Genomic DNA, 17,600 nt, shown 5'->3' with positions numbered 1-17,600 from the left:
GAAAAATCACTTCTGTAGCTGAGCATAGCTCAGAATTGGAGTGGGAAATTATTTGTGGCAGGGAGACCAATTAGCAGGATATTTGAATACTAAGAAGCAATGAGCACCTAGACTCCAGATGTATGAGAGAAGGGGACCTAAACCCAAGACGTTGTGTTAGGTAAGAATGGCAAGATTTGGCAAAAGATCTTGATCAACGGCTTCCATTTTTTTTTTAGTCAAATATGAGAAAAGGTCCTTAACTGAGAACATAGAGGAAGCAGCGAGTGCAGTGCGACGTCTAAGTGTGAACTAAAAGGTTTGAAATAGCCACTGCAGTGAAAATAAGAAAGGATCAATTAGTAAAGTATAAAAGGAAAACTTTGTAGCAAAGAAAGCACAAGTGAAATTATTTAACATAAAATTGTAAACACCATGAAAATAGAACAAGCCAGAGGAATAAACCATGGTTGAGGCTTGGGAAGCTGTGATTGATGGAAGGACAAGAAACCAAGGACCTGAGTGGAGAGGATGGTATAGAGTTGAACCAATTCACCAATAGGGTAGCATAGAAAATGCTGCACTCTGGTCTTTTTCTTGTATTTCCCAGTTTTTCATCCTGAAAAGTTATTCCAGTCTTGGAACTGATATATTATAACTATCCTCTACCCTTCCACCTCTTTCTCTGACTGGACAGCTTCTCTGAGAATATCCAAATAAGGAAAGTGATTAGACTAGCCATATCTTATATCCCTCCAGACTTTGTCTACCATGCCACAGGTACCTTTGAGTCCTACCCATCCCACATTTCAGCATCCTCTAATATGTGGTTTTTGTCCCCATTAGAATGTAAGTTCCTTGAGGACAGAGTCTGTTTTTCTACTTATGATTGTATTTCCAGACTTTAGCACAATGTAAGCCTATTTTTTAATTTAATGCTTATTAGCTTGACTCAGGCAGCCAGTGGAAGGATAAAGGACTGGGAAAGAACTAAAAGGTAAAGGGATTATGGTTCATCAAGAGGATAAAGAAGAGGGTTATGAACAGTTGTATCCTTTTCATTCTCTTTTCTTAAATTATAAATAATAAAGATTTGAAAAGCAGGTCTTTTCTGTGGGATTCTGACCCATAATAAAAGGATACTGCATTTATTCTTGGATTCTAAGTCTTTCATTCCTTTTGAGAGTATGTAGTTATCAGATCTGTAAATGAGCAAAACTCATTTTAATTGCACTACAAATGCTTCTATTCTCACCAATTTGGTATAATACTCTGTTCATGCTTCCTTCCCAAGCACACATCTCCATAATTATGGGGTCAGAAGAGAATAAGGGAAGAAGTAGGTTCAACTACTGATTAGAAGGATCAAAAGAAATAAGATGTTCTCCAAAAGGGAAGCTTAAACTTCAAGACTCAAGATCTGATACAAGAAAGAATCAGAGGTGTCAAGATGAAGAGCAAAGTGGGTAGAGTATTTCCCATAATAAGGGCCACCTTTATCTACATTTTTCTGCTGTAAGCATGAGCTGGCCAAGGTGGAAAGAAGTCAGTTGTTCCTGCCAACTACAGGAAAGCTGAGGCTGAAAAATGCACTGGCTATAGGAGCTCCTATCTTCTCTTTAATCCACTGAATCAAAGATCTGTGCTAGTGAAGAAAGTTCCTAAGTCTTCCTAAACATTCTACCTACTAGGCAAGCACATCAGTCATGAATTACATTGTGTTGTCTGCATTACTTTGCCTCACACAGAAGAAGCTTCAGGACAACACACCTCAGAATTGTCTATTTTCTAGAACTCCTAGTTTTAGAGCACCTTATGTGCTTTATGGATACTACCTGACTCTAGAGGAAGCTGGAAGTCAGGTGTGAGCACATCCAACATAGTAGGTTTTTTACTATCTTTTAAAAGTTATTATTATTGATTCTGAGCTATGTAAAATTGAGTTAATTCTGTTTTGTTTCTGCACAGGAGATCTCCATTATGCCCAAGATCATCCAAAATACAGTAGGCTCAGGGAAGAGGTAAGGTTTTTCCGTGAATCAGGGTTCAAGAGATGATTCTAATTAGATAAGTCTACAATAATCGACACCCTCTGGAATAAGAGTAAGCATGACCACCTACAATGAGGCAGAATTGGGGGACAGAAGAAGGTTGTTCAGTTTCTGAGAACTGTAAAAAGCCTGGCATTTTCCCAGTAGTGCTATTCAGTTAGATATTGAATATTGTATTTGCCAAGATCCCAACCCGGTTTAGTAACTTGTGATCCTTTCTGTTATCTAGAATCAGGTTAGTAGCATCACCAAATAATTGGTTAAATTTGTCTTTTCAGAACTTTACTATTTGAGAAGTCCAAACAAGATGGAGACAGTAGAAATGGTCTTGTCTAACTCATTTTATAGCTGAAGAACCAAATATTTTCAAATGCCAATATTTTAAAGCATTTAGCACATAGTAGGTGCATATTAAATGCTGTTTCCCTTCCATCTCCCCTAAAGCCCCAAGGAGTGATTACTCGACCAAGGTCAAATATCTAGCAAAGAACAACCCGAATAAAACCCAGGCAATCTGATTCTAAACCCAGGGCTCTTCATAACACCCCATACTGTCTACAAAGGTTCGCTGCCTTCTCAACTAGGCACTTGAGGCTGCATATGTGTTTGTAATAACACTGTGCAGTGTGGATTGCTATATATTCCAGTAGGATATGAAACTCCTTGAAGGCTGTCTATTTGCTTTTGGTCTCGGCGTTCTGAGCACCAAGCACAGAGAGTGCTTAATAAGTGAATGAAGACACACTCCAGCTCGAGTTTCTCCAAAGGGTTAATGAAAGAATGCATGAGCAGAGCGATAGCAAGTTATATATAGCATACAGTAAGTAAAGTGAGTCCCAAAGAAAGGAAAAAAAAATTCTCTCAAACCCAACTCTATAAACAGACCACAGATTGGGGCAAAGTGGAACTTGGCACATAGAGGCTGCAGTAAAGAAAGAAAACAGATCAAGTTACACAAAGTACAATTGAGAGCCGGGTCCACAGCACAATGATCAGCTGCGGGAACAAGGACGTGTGTTGTCGAAACTGAACAACACGAAGTCTTGGTTTCCTCACATTCATTCTGATTGACCCCAGCCATGTGCAGCAGGTTAATTCCCCTCCCTGCAGGTGGAGACAGATAAAATAAACTGAACTGGTGGGTGCAATGGGCTCCAGGAAACCTTTATTTCAGAATTTGATCCATCTCCAGAAAGGAAACAACCATGGACTTTGCTCTGGACGGTAATCTGTTTTCTTAGGGCAACAGAGAGATCCCTAGCTGCCAGAGAAAATACAACCGGTTTGGTGGCTGGTTTTTGGCAGGGCGAGTTACAAGGGAAGTTTAAAAAGACCACTTCCTACCTCCTGTTCCCAACTAAGAGAGTGAGCTGTCAATCTTGCAGGATGGTAAAGCTCTGGAAAAATCCAAAGGGGAGGCTGGGGAGTCAGAGGAGAAACACAAGCAACAGGTGCATCCCCCTGAAATCCTTCCCTGCAGGCGCAGGTATTGCTGCCAAAACCGGACTTGAGAAAAGGTCCCTTGGAACTTGTTCAGAAGCGGGCAACAAGGCTGGGACCCCTGAAACTAATTTGGGGAAGGCTGCTGCTTCCCTGGTCAGGGCAGGGAGGATCGCCAACAAGTATCTATTGAGCCTCTATACCTATTGGGCAGAAAGCATATTTACTTTACTCATTTTGATGTTTTTCTCCATCACTACCAGATTGGCTCGGCTCAACACTGTTATGGTGTAGTGCAGGGGTCGGCAACCTTTTTGGCCATGAGAGCCATAAACGCCACATTTTTTAAAACGTAATTTCGTGAGAGCCGTACAGTGCTCACAGTGCCGCTCCTGTAACAGCGCCTGAAAAAAAAATGGACTTTATGGCTCCTGCAGAAAGAGCCATACATTGCCGACCCCTGGCGTAGTGGAAGGAGCACCAGAATAGCCAGGTGAAAGGAGATTCATTCAGGTTTTAGACCTGGCTCTACCATTAGCAAATCATGTTGCCGTTCTGTCATTTTTCAGTTGTGTCCAACCCATGGTGATCCCATTTGGAGTTTTTCTGGCAAAGATACTGGAGTTGTTTTGCCATTCCCTTCTTCAGCTCATTTGACAGAGAAGGAAACTGAGACAAATAGGGGTAAGTAACTTCTCCAGGATCAGCCAGCTAGAAAGTGTCTGAGGTTAGATTTGAGCTTAGGTCTTCTTGACTCGGAGCATGGCGTCCTATCCAATGAACCACCTAGCTGCCCTTTTAAGCATGTAACTTTACACTAAAATGAGGGTATTAGACTAGGAACAAAGGTTCCTTTCAGCTCTAAAATTCTGTGATTTTTCAGTGCTTGGCTCTGTGCTTTAGATTCATGTAGAAACATATAGACAAGAAGTCAGTGTGATACATGGATAGTGTTGGGTTTAGAATCAGAGGATATAGGTTCAAAGCTTGTCTTTTCCACTTACTAACTCCATGATCTTGGACAAGTCACAACCTTTCAAGTGCTCACAGCCTCTATAATAACTAAGGGTCCTTTAAGCTCTAAATCTATAATCTTTTGTCAACAAGGAGCTTATACTCTAATAGGAAAGTCAAGAAAGATGGTCAGCATTGCCTCAATTTGTAATTGATAATAACCATGACCTTTTTGTATTTCAAATCACTTTCACATATATTTTATTTGATAGGCATGACCACCCACCTTGAAAGATAGGTAGACTAGGTCTTGTTTTCCTTATTTTACACATGGGAAAACTGAAGAAAATGAAAGACAAGGGCTGTGAGTCTTTGAGGTCATACACTACTGCTAGAATGGCTGTTTAGTCAGGAAGAAGAGAGTTCAAATTCAGCCTCAGCCTCAGACAATTGTTAGCTATGTAATCCTAGCCAAGTCATTTAACCCTATTTACCTCAGTTTCCTAATCTGTAAAAGGGAAAAATAACAGAACTACCTTCAAGTGTTGGTGAGCAGATCAAGTGGGATAATATTTATAAAGTATTTTGTAAACCTTTAAGTGCTATGTAAAAACTAGTCAGTATTATTATTATGCAAATAAAAAGAGAAATATTTTACAATATTTTAAGGTTTTTGAATCTGTCTTACCACATTTTAGAGCAGCTAGGTGGTATAGTGAATAGAATGCCAGAGGCCTGGAGTCAGGAAGACTCATCTTCCTAAGATCAAATCCAGCCTCAGAAACTTACTAGCTATGTGACTGGGCAAGTCTCTTAACCCTTTTTGCCTCAGTTTCCTCAACTATAAATGACCTGAAGAAGGAAAAGGCAAACCGCTCCATTTTCTTTACCAATAAAATTCCAAATGGGGTCACAAAGAGTCAAACATTACTAAAAAGCAATTATTTTATTACTTTTTACAGCAATCTTCTTTGAAAGCTATTAGAGGTGTTATTATCTGCATCTACAGATTAGAAAACTATGACTCAATAGGTTAAGTGACTGACCCAAGGCTATAAATCTCCATATGAGATGGAATGACAGTTGGAATTAGAATCCGTATCTCCTAAAACCTAATCTGGTACTCTCTCTTTTATACATGATAAACAGCTTTATATTTCCTTTCCTTGTTCAGACATTTCAGTCATGTCTGACTCTACATGATCCCATTTGGGGTTCTATTGGCAAAGATACAGGAGTGGTTTGCCATTTCCCCCTCTAGCTCATTGAACAGATGAGGAAAGTGAAGTAAACAGGATAAAGTGACTTGCCTGACAGGGTCACACAGTAAATGTCTGAGGCTGGATTTGAACTTAGGTCTTCCTGACTCTAAGTCTAGCATTCATCCACTTCACCACCTAGCTGCCTATTTCTTTCCCATGTGGCCTCAAAAGTGATTTTATATGTGGACAAGATTTGAGGAGAATAAAATTCAGGAAAATAATTAGGATGCGATTTTTTAAAAACTGATGGCTACTTTCCCTCCCGGTTTCTCTCCATAAATATTTTTTTCCATCTTAATTGTTCAGCAATATGTGTGGCTCTTTCCTTGTTTGGTTGCTAATCATAGAATGCCACAATTTATGGGTAAAAGTTGCAGACGATTCAGGAATCAATAGAGAGATATTTGGTAGGAACAAGGAGAGCACAGCTTATTTCTTCCTTTATTTCTTTAAACCCTTACCTTCCATCTTAGAATCAATATTGTGAATTGGTTTTAAGATTGTTATAAACAAAAAAGGGTAGAAAGATACAAGTAGAAAAGTGGCATACTCTAGGATTAAGTGACTTTCCCAGGGTAACATAGCTAGGAAATATCTGAAGCCAGATTTGCAACCAGGACCTCTCATTTATAGACCGGACTCTCAATCCACTGAGCCACCTCCTTGCTCTCCACAGCCAATTTCGAGCAATGACCTATACAATTTAAGAGATATCATCGAGGAACTAAAAGTTAGAAACGAAGCTGAGTTGTTCATGTATTGAAATGCAGGGATAGCAAACAGCTGACCCAAATGCAGTGATGAGAAAACCAAAATAAAAGACCTCAAGGAAGAATTCCAGCACACTAAGTATATCCTATGTGGATGACCTCTGGAGAAAGTTGATCAAGAATCCACAGAACATGAAAAGTGGGAAGAGGCTGTCATTTTCATCCCTGGAGGGGATGGGTTTTTTTCTTCTTTTTTAAAAAATTTTTATTTTGAATATTTTCTCATGTTCTTTCCCTCTCCCCCAAACTCCCCTAACCCCCCTTAGCCGACTCACTATTCCACTGGGTTTTACATTTATCATTGATCAAGACCTAATTCCACATTATTGATAGTTGGACTAGAGTTATCCTAGAGGGGATGTTACTGAGAAAGAAAGTAAGATATCTGAGATGTCTTGCCGTATTGATGAAGCTCAGTAAAAAGGGATAATGCAATCTGAGTTATCTACTAGTAGACAACATCCCTTACTGATGAAGGAGTAGGAGTTGGAAAGTATTTCCTTTCCTCTGTTTCTTAATTTTGGAATACCAGAGTCAGAGATGTTTTCCCTACATATTGGTCCCAAAGGAAGGTATGTTTTGGTCAGTTCTTTATGAAAAGAAAAAAATTAAACAGTTCAATTTAGAATTATTCTGCCATCTCTCTGGGAACTAGGACTAGCCCTAGTTAAAAATGAACAGTCAGCAGGGTACTGGGTACTGCCCCACTTTCCCTCGAATTCCATCTCTTCACCCAGTTCAGAAATTTATTCTTCTTCCCCTAGTTTTCCCATTGCTATAGCAAAACTCACTCTCAGGAAACAACCTGAAATTTAATTCACATTAAGTATAAATAATGGATAACACCTGAAAGTGATAAGCCTTCTTAGGAATATGTGCATTTTTTAAAAATAGGGATCAAAGTTTTTGGGGAAATGAATTAAATTCTAGCTATAGAATATTAAGCTGTCAACCAGTATATAGGAAATGTAACACCCAGTCAGGGTTGTCTACTTCTGGCCTCGACTGGATTTTGATTCCTTAAGACTTTCCTCATTTGAAATGGTTATGTTGACAATTCCTCTATTCATTGTGTCAAGGTAATGAGTTGTATGTTTCTCTTTGGTATCTATTCCCTAGAATGCTGTGCATTTATTAAAGGGTTTACAGTTATTCCGTAGTTCAATAACTTTTTTTTTAACCTTTACCTTTTGTCTTAATATCAATTCAAAGTCAGAAGACTGGCAGGGGTTAGGCAATTAAGGTTAAATGACTTTCCTATGGTCACACAACTAGGAAGTGCCTGAGGCTACATTTGAAACCAGGTCCTCCCAATTCTAGGACCAGTATTTTATCCACTGTGCTTTCTATCTATTGTCACAGTTCAATAACTTAAAATGACCTCTTTTCCTAGAAAAATTGAACCCAAATGACACCACTTTAATCCTCCCTGCTACTCCAAGGCAGCTGATGATGCAATAGGATTGTGAACTGAATTTGAAGTCAAGAAGACCTGAGTTCAAATTTGGCCTTAGATACTTACTCCCTCTATGACCCTTGGTAAGTCACCCAAATCTGTTTGCCTCAATTTCCCCAACTGCAAAATAGATATAATAATACCACCTTCCTTGCAGTGTTGCTGTGACAATCAAATGAGATAATATTTGTAAAAAAGCACCCTTACTCTTTCTTCTAGTTTCTCTTCCGTGTACCTTTCTGATATTGTAGTGTTTCAAGCAGCTCAGTTTCACTATTATTAACCAGTAACACAAAATAAATTCATATTATCTGACCTGATGCTTGAGTATACAGAATGTCGCCCTCTAATCTCTTGCTCCTGGCACCCTGTGCTTCAAGGACATCAATACTTGAACACTGGCTACACTCTCAGTATTAGGGCTCTTTTTCAAGGGTTCCTTTTCCAGTGTCTATGTAAATTTGGGATTATATTTTCACCATAATACATTTAGTCTCTTAATTCAATCAATGACATTTTACATCTCTTAAAAGCAAGGGCCAGGATTTGTATTTTTCATCAGTTTAGCCAAAATTTCTTGTCAGTGACATTCCAGGCATCATAATAGATACTGGGGATACATAATTAGGTTTAGCATAGTTTTTGCCCATAAGAAGATTACAGTCTAATGGGAGAAGAGGAGTAAAGAAGAATAGACAAATAATTATGATACAAGGCAGTGAGACAAGTGTAAAGGAGAGGTCCTAGTAAAAGTTCCAGATAAAATTTGGAGAAGAGATCATTTTTAACTCATAGACAAATAAGAACAGATAGGATTTGAGGTGATAGTTTTACTTGGGACTCCTCACTTGGACAATTAGAATAAAGGCTCTCTAATTTAAGGAGTTTTAAAACAAGTAAATTTAATCAAAAATTTCTCTTACCCCTTGAAATTCCTTTGTTTGGCCACAAACTCAAAATGGCGGGGTGATATCATTTATTCAGAAGTGTTCTTCAACAATACACATCATAATCTATCTATGCCTGATTATTCCATGCAACTCTTGTCCACATGCTTTTTCACCACAGAGTATCCACTCAATGTGCCAGAGACTTTCTCATTTTCTCTTAATATCAGGCAAGTGCCCATGAAACATTCTGGCTATCCACTTGTCATAATTTGCTCTTGCCTTATGACCAGTCCATCAACTTTTCCTGTTGTTGGATTCCTTGATGATGTCCTTTACTCCTGTTCTTCTTTGTTACTGTTGTTGTTCAGTCTTTGGGACCCCTTTTGGGGTTTTCTTGGCAAGATACTAGAGTGGTTTACCATTTCCTTCTCCAGTTCATTTTAAGATGAAGAAACTGAGGCAAAGAGGGTTAAGTGAATTGCCAAATATCACACAGCTAGTAAGTGTCTGAAGCTGGATATGATTCCAGGCTTGGCATTCTATCTACTGTAGAGTTTTTTTTTTACTTTTTAAGAGTTCCTCATGGGGGTATATGCTTCAGCCTGCTCATACTAAGCATGGGCTTCTCCATTGCTTTCTATGTGAAACTTATCTTTATTTCTTTGAAGGCAGTAAAGCATTATGTTTCTTGCCATAAAGTAAGACTGGTAACATGTTAACATTGAAAATCCTTCCCTTTCACCAGAAGCTTAAAGTCAATATTTTTTTTCTTCAAATTCCTAAAAGCAATCCAGCCCACTCTCATCTTCTTTATACCATTGGGCAAGAGCTGCAGGGTATCCATCTAAATGTGAGTTGAAATCTTGGCAAGAAAAATTCTTCAGCTCCTTGATTTTTCCTGTGTGATTAGACAAGCTAAGTTCCTCTGATAAATATAGATCTCTTCAAGGAGGGCCTGTGATGTCCTCAGGTTTGATTCAATCAATATGATGTTGTCATCCACAACCAGGAGCTTATGAAGAACTTCACCATCCACAGGGAATTTGTCCTCAAAGCAGCTCTGCAATAAAGAGGGGGAAAAGAAACCCACACACATGATTTATGTGTCCAAAAGACATTTGTTAGAGGACATTATCATTTTTTAAACCCTTACCTTCCATTTTAGAATCAATACTATGATAGCTAGACAACAGGGGTTAAGTGACTTGCCCATGGTCACCCAACTAGGAAGTATCTGAGGTCAGCTCTGAACCCAGGACATCCTATCTCTAAACCTGGCTCTTAATATATTGAGTCATACAGCTGCCTTCTGAGGATATTCTTTATGGCCAGCTGGAGATAGGAGCAGGATGCTCTCAGCCTCCAAATCTGCCTCCATATTGAGATAAAGGTACAGCAATTCCCCAGATTTGGAGTATGGTGAATCCTAAAACGGCTTTGCAGCATTCCTCTTACTGTGTAGGAAGACTCACTTTGGACAAGTTTTAGAGATGTTTCCTCCTTTCTGGGTGTTCCAGAGGGCAACTGATAGGAAACAAGATAATGTCTTCTTTGCTTCCAGATCTATGCAGTGAGATCTTTGAGTAAAGTAATTAGGACTAGGAGATTAGAATGTTTCCCACTTTGCCCAAGGTCAGATAACTAAGGTTGTGTGGAGGATTATTTATGAATACAGGTGCTATGGAGCCATTTGGAACCATACAGAAACTTATCTACAAAGTTATAATTAGAGGAATGAGAACTTCTCAGATGGTTTAAGGTGAAAAAAAAACCTGAAGAAAACAAGAAACAATTCAAATGTGAAAAATACTAATCAAATTATTATGAGCATGAATCTTCCCAGTGTTTTCTTTCTCTTAAATTGCCATATTAGTATTAGGAGACTGGCTTAGGGTGGTTCTCTCAAGTGAAAAATCAAAGGACTTATGGAAGTGTTCAAGTTTTTTCCCTTGGGATTCTATAATAGGAATGCTAACAGATTTCATAGGAGAAGGAAAAGTAATTTCTAATACTTAGAGGCTCTATAAAAATTAATATAGCTATGTGTAAAATGTAGGTATATGTATATAAATACAAACACCCATATATACATATATATTCTATAGTATGAAATACCAATTCATTTACATTTCCAAGCCAGGAAGAATGGTACTTGCAGTTATAAATAACTAAGAAATAAACATGTCCAGAGAGAGAGAGAGAGAGAGAGAGAGAGAGAGAGAGAGAGAGAGAGAGAGAGAAAAGAAGAAGGAAAGGGAGAGGGAGAGGGAGATACTGTAAAATGCTTTGTGGCAGTCAGTTTAATAGTATCTACAACCATGGAAGTGCATGAAAAGACTGGGGGAGATGGGAGGGGCAGGGAAGAAAACTTTCATGAATGTTTTATGGCTTTATCCTGTTTGGGCCTTGAAGATGGATATGGGAAAGGAATCTAGGCAGAGAGATGGGAGAACATTGAACAGTAATGTGGGATAAAAATCTAGTCCAGTTTATTTGAAACATAAAATGACCAAAAAGGTATTAGACCAAAAAGTATTAGAAATTGCTTTTCCTTCTCCTATCAAATCTGTTAGCATTCTGATTATAGAATCCCAAGGGGAATAAAATGACCAAAAAGGTATAGAATCAGATAGGTCAGAAAGTGGGCTGAAGCCATATTGTGGATGACCTTTAATATCAAGATCAAAAGTCTTTTCTTTTTTTTTTTCATTCAGTAGTCAACAGGGGAATCATGGAAGATTTTTGAGCAAATATGTGTCATGTTATCCAGTAATGGAAGATGATTCAAGCAGCAGTATAGAAGGGAGTGGAAGCAAGAATACCAATATGGAGGCTAGTTTGAGTGAAACAAGGTAAGGACATGGAGTAAGGTGGTAACAGTGAGAATAAAGAGGAGAATCTGAATGCAAGCAATATTGCAAAGGTGGAGATATTAGGACTTGTTAATTGAATTTTTGGAGTGATGGAGGGAAGAGGAGAGAAGCATTCATTAAATGCCTGCTATGAATGAAGGGTTTTACAAATATCTCATGTGAACCTCACAACAACCCTGAGAGGTAGGTACTATTATTACCCTCTTCTTACAGTTGAGGAAACTTGAGACATATAGTGATTAAGTGATATGCCAAAGGCCTTATAGCTAGTAAGTGCCTGAAGCTAGATTTGAACTCTGGTTTTCCTAACTCCAATCCTATAATTCTATCAACTTTACTGCCTAGGTGCCTCTAGTCAGAGAGAAAGGGAAGAATAAAAGATGGATCCAAAATAATGAATCAAGGTGACTTGTAGAATACTGGTGCCATGAATAAGAATCATAGTTAGTGGGAGTAGCAGTTTGGGGATAAGATGATTTTCAAAATTCAATTTTAGATATGTTGATTTTGACATAAAGGCATGACCAAATACTATAGGTAATTGGAAATACCAGTGTAACACATCTGGGGTTACTTCCCAAATTCCCATTTGAATTAGTAGCTCAACTTCCCCAGAGGGTTGCTGGAGGTTTGGTAGTATTATTGTATACAGATCCCTATATGGCATGCTCCATAATAATTATCAGCTAGACTTAATTGGCTTTTAGAAAAAAAAAACATTTTTCATAAGGTAATATAGTGGAAGCAGTGGGTAGAAAAATGTCCTCCCAAAAGTCTAGAGTATGCTGTCCCCAAATTACATCAGTTTAATGGAGAAAGTGGGTTCAAGCTTAGAGAGCACAAAGAGATAACAGATAAAGGGTTTGTTTTCAAACCCTTTGTGGAATCCTCATGAAGTTTCCCCTAATATATTCTTCTGAGCTCTGAGAGTTGATGTCCTTGTAAAGTCTTGAAGCATCTTTTTCTTGGTGTGACTAGCTTGTCCTTGGCATGGTTCTCAGCTGATGTCATCCATTGCTGCTCTAGAGACACTACTCCTAATCATTTAAAGCTTAAAAGGTTGTCCTCTGGGAGTAGAGGGAAAGGGTGAAAGAAATGGAACACTATTCTCAATACCTTCGGGGCAATTCCCTCAACCATCACTACATTGGCCTGCTGCTAGAATTTCCTGCTAGAATGCTCTTACTATAATATGCACAGACTCCAAAATGTATCTGTTTTTTTTCAACCAATTACAACCTATTTCCTATATAATCTGGGGTCATATGATTTCATCCAATCATCAAAGTACTTCACTCCTCCCAAATTCATTAATATAATGCCCATCCTTTATTTACACATTTGACTGACTACATCAACAGAGGCCTCCTGTAATCGCATTAGTTTTGGTGTTAGGGGGTGTGGAATGCTACCCCTCCCCACCTCCACCAGCCTAGTTTCCAAAGAGACACTGGGGGGGGGGTTGAGAAATGGATTTGGGAGTCATCTGAGTAGAGGTGATAATTGAAACCATGGAAGAGGATGAGATCACCAAGGGAGAGAATGTAAAAAGAGAAGAAAAGCAGACCTAGGATGGAACTTTGGGGAACACCCACATTTAAGGGGCCAAGAGAATATGAGAAGCCAACAAAAAGAAGGAAAGGGTGAATGCATGTCAAAGAAGCCAAAGAAGTCAGGGCATTAATGAGGCGGCTACCCATGCCATGCCAAAAAGGTTAAAAAAAATAATGAAGACCAAAAAAAAAAATTATTGGGCTAAAGAAAGCCTTTTTTTAGTGAAGTGTTGGGCTTGACACCTAAATTGTAAGAGGCTGAGAATTGTCTATGTGACTGATAAGAGTAGAGGCAGCAGGCAAAGAAAACTCCTGGAGAATATTGGCAGTAAAGAAATTTGGTGGTGAAGATTGGCAGAAAGGATGATAGGATGGGCAGAGAGCAAACTGCAGAAGGTTTGGGTGGGGTACTTTGTTCTTTAGCATAGCACATTTATAATTTGAAGGAAGGGAGTCAGTACTAGAGAGACTTTGTTGTATGACAGAAAGGGGATGAATGATGGGGCTACATCATGGAGGAGGTGAGAAGAGAGGGGACTAAGGATACAGTTAGACAGATTAATTTTAGCCAAGAAGAGGACCACTCCTGCTTCTGAGGCAAACACTTCTTCACATCCTACACAGCACCTGACACAGGACTCAGCCCTATCTTCTTATTCCCTCGGCTTACATCTGTCTTTCTCAAAACCACATCACTCCCACTCTCATGCATGTAGTTAGCCACCTCATTAGGATTTTTGTTTTCTCTGTAAGACTCATGGTTCTAGCCACCTTCCTATTGGCCCAAAGAAAGAAAGAGTTTGTAGAATCACAAGCATTTTAGAACTAGAAAAGACCTAGAAAATCATCTAGTACAATCCCTACCTACTCCCTGATACTTAAAAAATGGAGAAACCAAAGTTGAGAGATTAAGGGACACTTGCTGGGTCAAACAGTGACCCAGCAGGCCCAGGTAGCCTGGTTCTATTCCAATGGGCTTTCTTCCATAGCACACTGCCAAGCAAGGGATGTGTGTGCACATGCGTGCGTGTTACGCAGATAAGAATGCTCAACTCATTCATTTACTAGAGAAGGTAGGATGTCAAAACAAACAAAAAGCCCACTCACGCCCAAACCAGAAAGTTCCACTAACCTTATTCAGACACTGGCTTATGAATCTTTTGAAATTACTATATTTTGCCCACTGTGATGAAATTCACTACAAATTTGGATGTCCCACATTATTCCAAGAGATCTGTAGATGTACCTTTCCCAGAAGGCAGATAGTTTTCCTAGTGATGTGCCCTTTGTCTTGTTTCTGGCTGTTTTATTTTTTAGAAATTCTACATACCCCAATCTCATACAAAGGTGACAGAGAGAACCTTTTAGCTCCAAGCATCAGCTTTGGTTATATTTATCGGAAGAGTTACAATTTTCTTCGAGTTGTGACTATGAAAATTCTAATGCAAATCTCTGCCATCAATCTGTTTCACTAAGTGAAGGTGCACAAGGCAAGGTTTTCTTGCTTGATATAGAAGTGAGTTTTATTGTTTTCATTCTGAACACATGGTTTACATCAAGAGACTGGCTTGTGGTTGGAAGAGGGGGGTCGAAGGGGGACTCAAAAGGTTATTCAACTCACGAAGATCTTAACAACCTCTTCAAAGTTTCAACTCTCAGAGAGGATTAGCAATTTCATCCCACTCAGCATAATTTTCTCTGCCCACATTATCTATGTGCCAAAGAGGGTGCTTATCGGGCTAGCTTGTTGTTCAGGAGCAGAAAGAAAAGAGAGAAACCAAGTTGGACCACAGTGATTTTGTTCAACAACAAATTTCTCTGTTTTGATTTAAGCCTTTATTTGCTTGAGCCACCAAGTAGTGGCCACCATGCTGCAAAGAACAGTTTATAGATTTGAACTGGCTAATCTGACTATATGTTTTGGGGAACATTTTGAGGCCACACTAATGGCTATGTATCATTTTTCGATATCTCCCTGAACCCCTCAATCAAAGATTAATTCTGGGCTTCTACGAATCTGTAATAATAACCTGAATTTCTATAGCACTTTAAGATTACAAAGCATTTTCCTCAAAGCTACCCATTAAGAAAGGTCATGAAATATTATCTCTTCATTTTTATATTTGGAAAAACAGAGGTACATAAAGGTGAAAAGTGTATGTTGGGGGGCAATGTGTATTTGATAGATGTCAACAATTATTTGAAGGACGGTTAGGTGAATTTGTTTAGCTGGCTTGAAAGAATTAAAGTAGGAGCAATGACTAGAAGTAGAAGGAAGCAAATTTAGGCTTAATGTGAGGGGAAACTTTCAGAGTCATCTGAAAGCAAAACTGGCTGCTTCTGGAGTAGATAGTTGGTGCCCCCCTCACTGGAAGTCATAAAACAAAGCTGAATTATAAGGTATACTGTTGAATTGTAGGGTATGTTGCCGATACCTGTTATTCAGGTACCAGTTAGACCAGAAAGGTCCCTGAGTTCCTTTCTATTCCTGAAATTCTATCCTTCTCTGAATTGAACCCAAGTCTCCAAATTGAGAGTCCAGTGTTCTCTCCACTGAACCCACAGTTTCCCCAAAAGACCAAGCCCCATATTTTCCTCTCCTTCAAAGTATTATGCTGCTTTCAGATGGCAGGAGTGAGAAATCTTGGATTTCTGAATAAATGCATGTTCCAGCCAAGTCAACAAGAACTTAAGTACCTACTATGTGCTTAACACTAGAACTTCCAGGAACTCTAAATCTTCCATCTGTCTCTGAATTTCAGAGTGGCAAATGGTCAATCAACCTGTACTCAAATGACTCCAGTAATAGGGAATAGATTCCATCTCAAACAACTCTTAACAACATCTAGTATTTATATAGGACTTTAGAGTTTGCATAACAATATGTTATTTTCTTTAATCTTCAGGACAACCTTGGGAGGTTGTCCCATTAGATCTCATTAGATAGGATAATTGAAGCTGATGTTAATAAGTGACTTATCCAAAGTCACAGAGTTAGCAAGTATCTAAAATACAGGCTTAGGATTGAGTCTTCCTGACTCTTAAGTGCAGTTTTCAGCTTTCTATCTAATGACTCCTAAGTATTAGAGATTTCTCTGTGACATTGAACTAAAATGTGCCACTATAATTCTCACCACTGGTCCACTTCTACAATCACCCAACAGAACAAACAATCCCTTCTGTACATAAAAACTCTAAATATTTGAAGAAAGTGATCTCATTTCCCTCTGACTCCTATCACCCCTCCAGCTCAAAGTCCCTAAGACTTACCACGTGATAAGGTTTTTAGTCCTCCTCATCATCCTGAGATACCACTCCTGCCCATAAGAAGTTTGTGACTTTGGGGTCATCAAGAGTAGAAGTGAAGGCTTGGTTGGTAGCCTCTGCACCCAGCACAAGCTAGAAGAGTGCACAGTCCTAACCCATTGTCTGTGACTTTGGAGATAGCTCTGCTGTCAATTCCTAATTATTCTGAGTGATAAAACCCAAAATTGTTGTGCAATAATTAGTATACTCGATTAAATAATTGTTCTGTGGCTTATCTGGGAACTCAGAACTTCTATCCTAAATCATTCTTAGATCATCATAAATAAATAAGAATATGTAAAGAAAAGAATCAAAGTAATTTTAAAAATTAAAAATATTTTATTAATGCTTTAACAAAATCACCATATCCCTTCCCCCAGCCCAACCACATACCAAAGGAGTAGAGTTAAGCAAAACAAGTGAGCACACTGATCACATGTGATGGCATAACATCTTGTCCCACACCTGCGATCCATCCCCTCATGGTGACCAGGAAAGGGTGTCACATCGTAAGCTCCCTGGACAAGAGAGATCTGATTCCAATGTCATTTTAGTGTTATTTTCCTTTACATCCCAGAAAAATAGTGTAGTTTGAAGGTGTTTCTTAACCCATGAATATGTTACATTCCAAGAATTTATTTGTAAATCATTGTTTAGAATATAATTCTATAAGAATTGATTTTCCCATAGAAATCATGGCTTCTTACTGCTGCTAACAATGACTTATATTTCCACAGAGTTTCAAGCTTCATGAATCACTTCCCTCATGATAATTTGGATGGGTAGGTGGTACAAGGAGATGGAGAGTCTGAGAGCAAGAGAATTGAGGTAGGTTAGCCAAAGACACAAAGCTAGTGTATCTGAACTAAGAAATGAAAGCTAGTCCCAAGAATTTTCCACCACAAAACCCTATCTCTCAAAAGAAAAATTTCATGTTTAGATAGCTTTGAAGTTCCCTAACTGCTTTCCTCTCCCCCTCAGCCCTCTTTGCCTCTTTCTTTTTCTTTCTTTCTTTTTCTTTCTCTTTCTTTCTTTCTTTCTTCCTTTCTTCCTTTCTTTCTTTCTT

The 17,600-nt window shown here is 38.7% G+C and overlaps 2 long non-coding RNA genes across 2 annotated transcripts in view; both read right to left on the bottom strand.

Annotated features, from left to right (window-relative positions):
* LOC123236930 overlaps positions 1-9,215 on the bottom strand; it is a 263,096-nt gene extending 253,881 nt beyond the window's left edge. Inside the window, exon 1 of the long non-coding RNA XR_006505444.1 lies at positions 8,836-9,215. This is a non-coding gene — a long non-coding RNA (uncharacterized LOC123236930). The remainder of the gene's footprint in view (positions 1-8,835) is intronic.
* Positions 9,216-9,314: 99 nt separating this feature from the next.
* LOC123236929 overlaps positions 9,315-17,600 on the bottom strand; it is a 173,046-nt gene continuing 164,760 nt past the window's right edge. Inside the window, exon 4 of the long non-coding RNA XR_006505442.1 lies at positions 9,315-9,862. This is a non-coding gene — a long non-coding RNA (uncharacterized LOC123236929). The remainder of the gene's footprint in view (positions 9,863-17,600) is intronic.

This window comes from Gracilinanus agilis, chromosome 2 (genome assembly GCF_016433145.1).
Source record: "Gracilinanus agilis isolate LMUSP501 chromosome 2, AgileGrace, whole genome shotgun sequence".
Classification (NCBI taxonomy): Eukaryota; Metazoa; Chordata; class Mammalia; order Didelphimorphia; family Didelphidae; genus Gracilinanus; species Gracilinanus agilis.
This window is presented reverse-complemented; position numbering and strand designations above follow the sequence as displayed.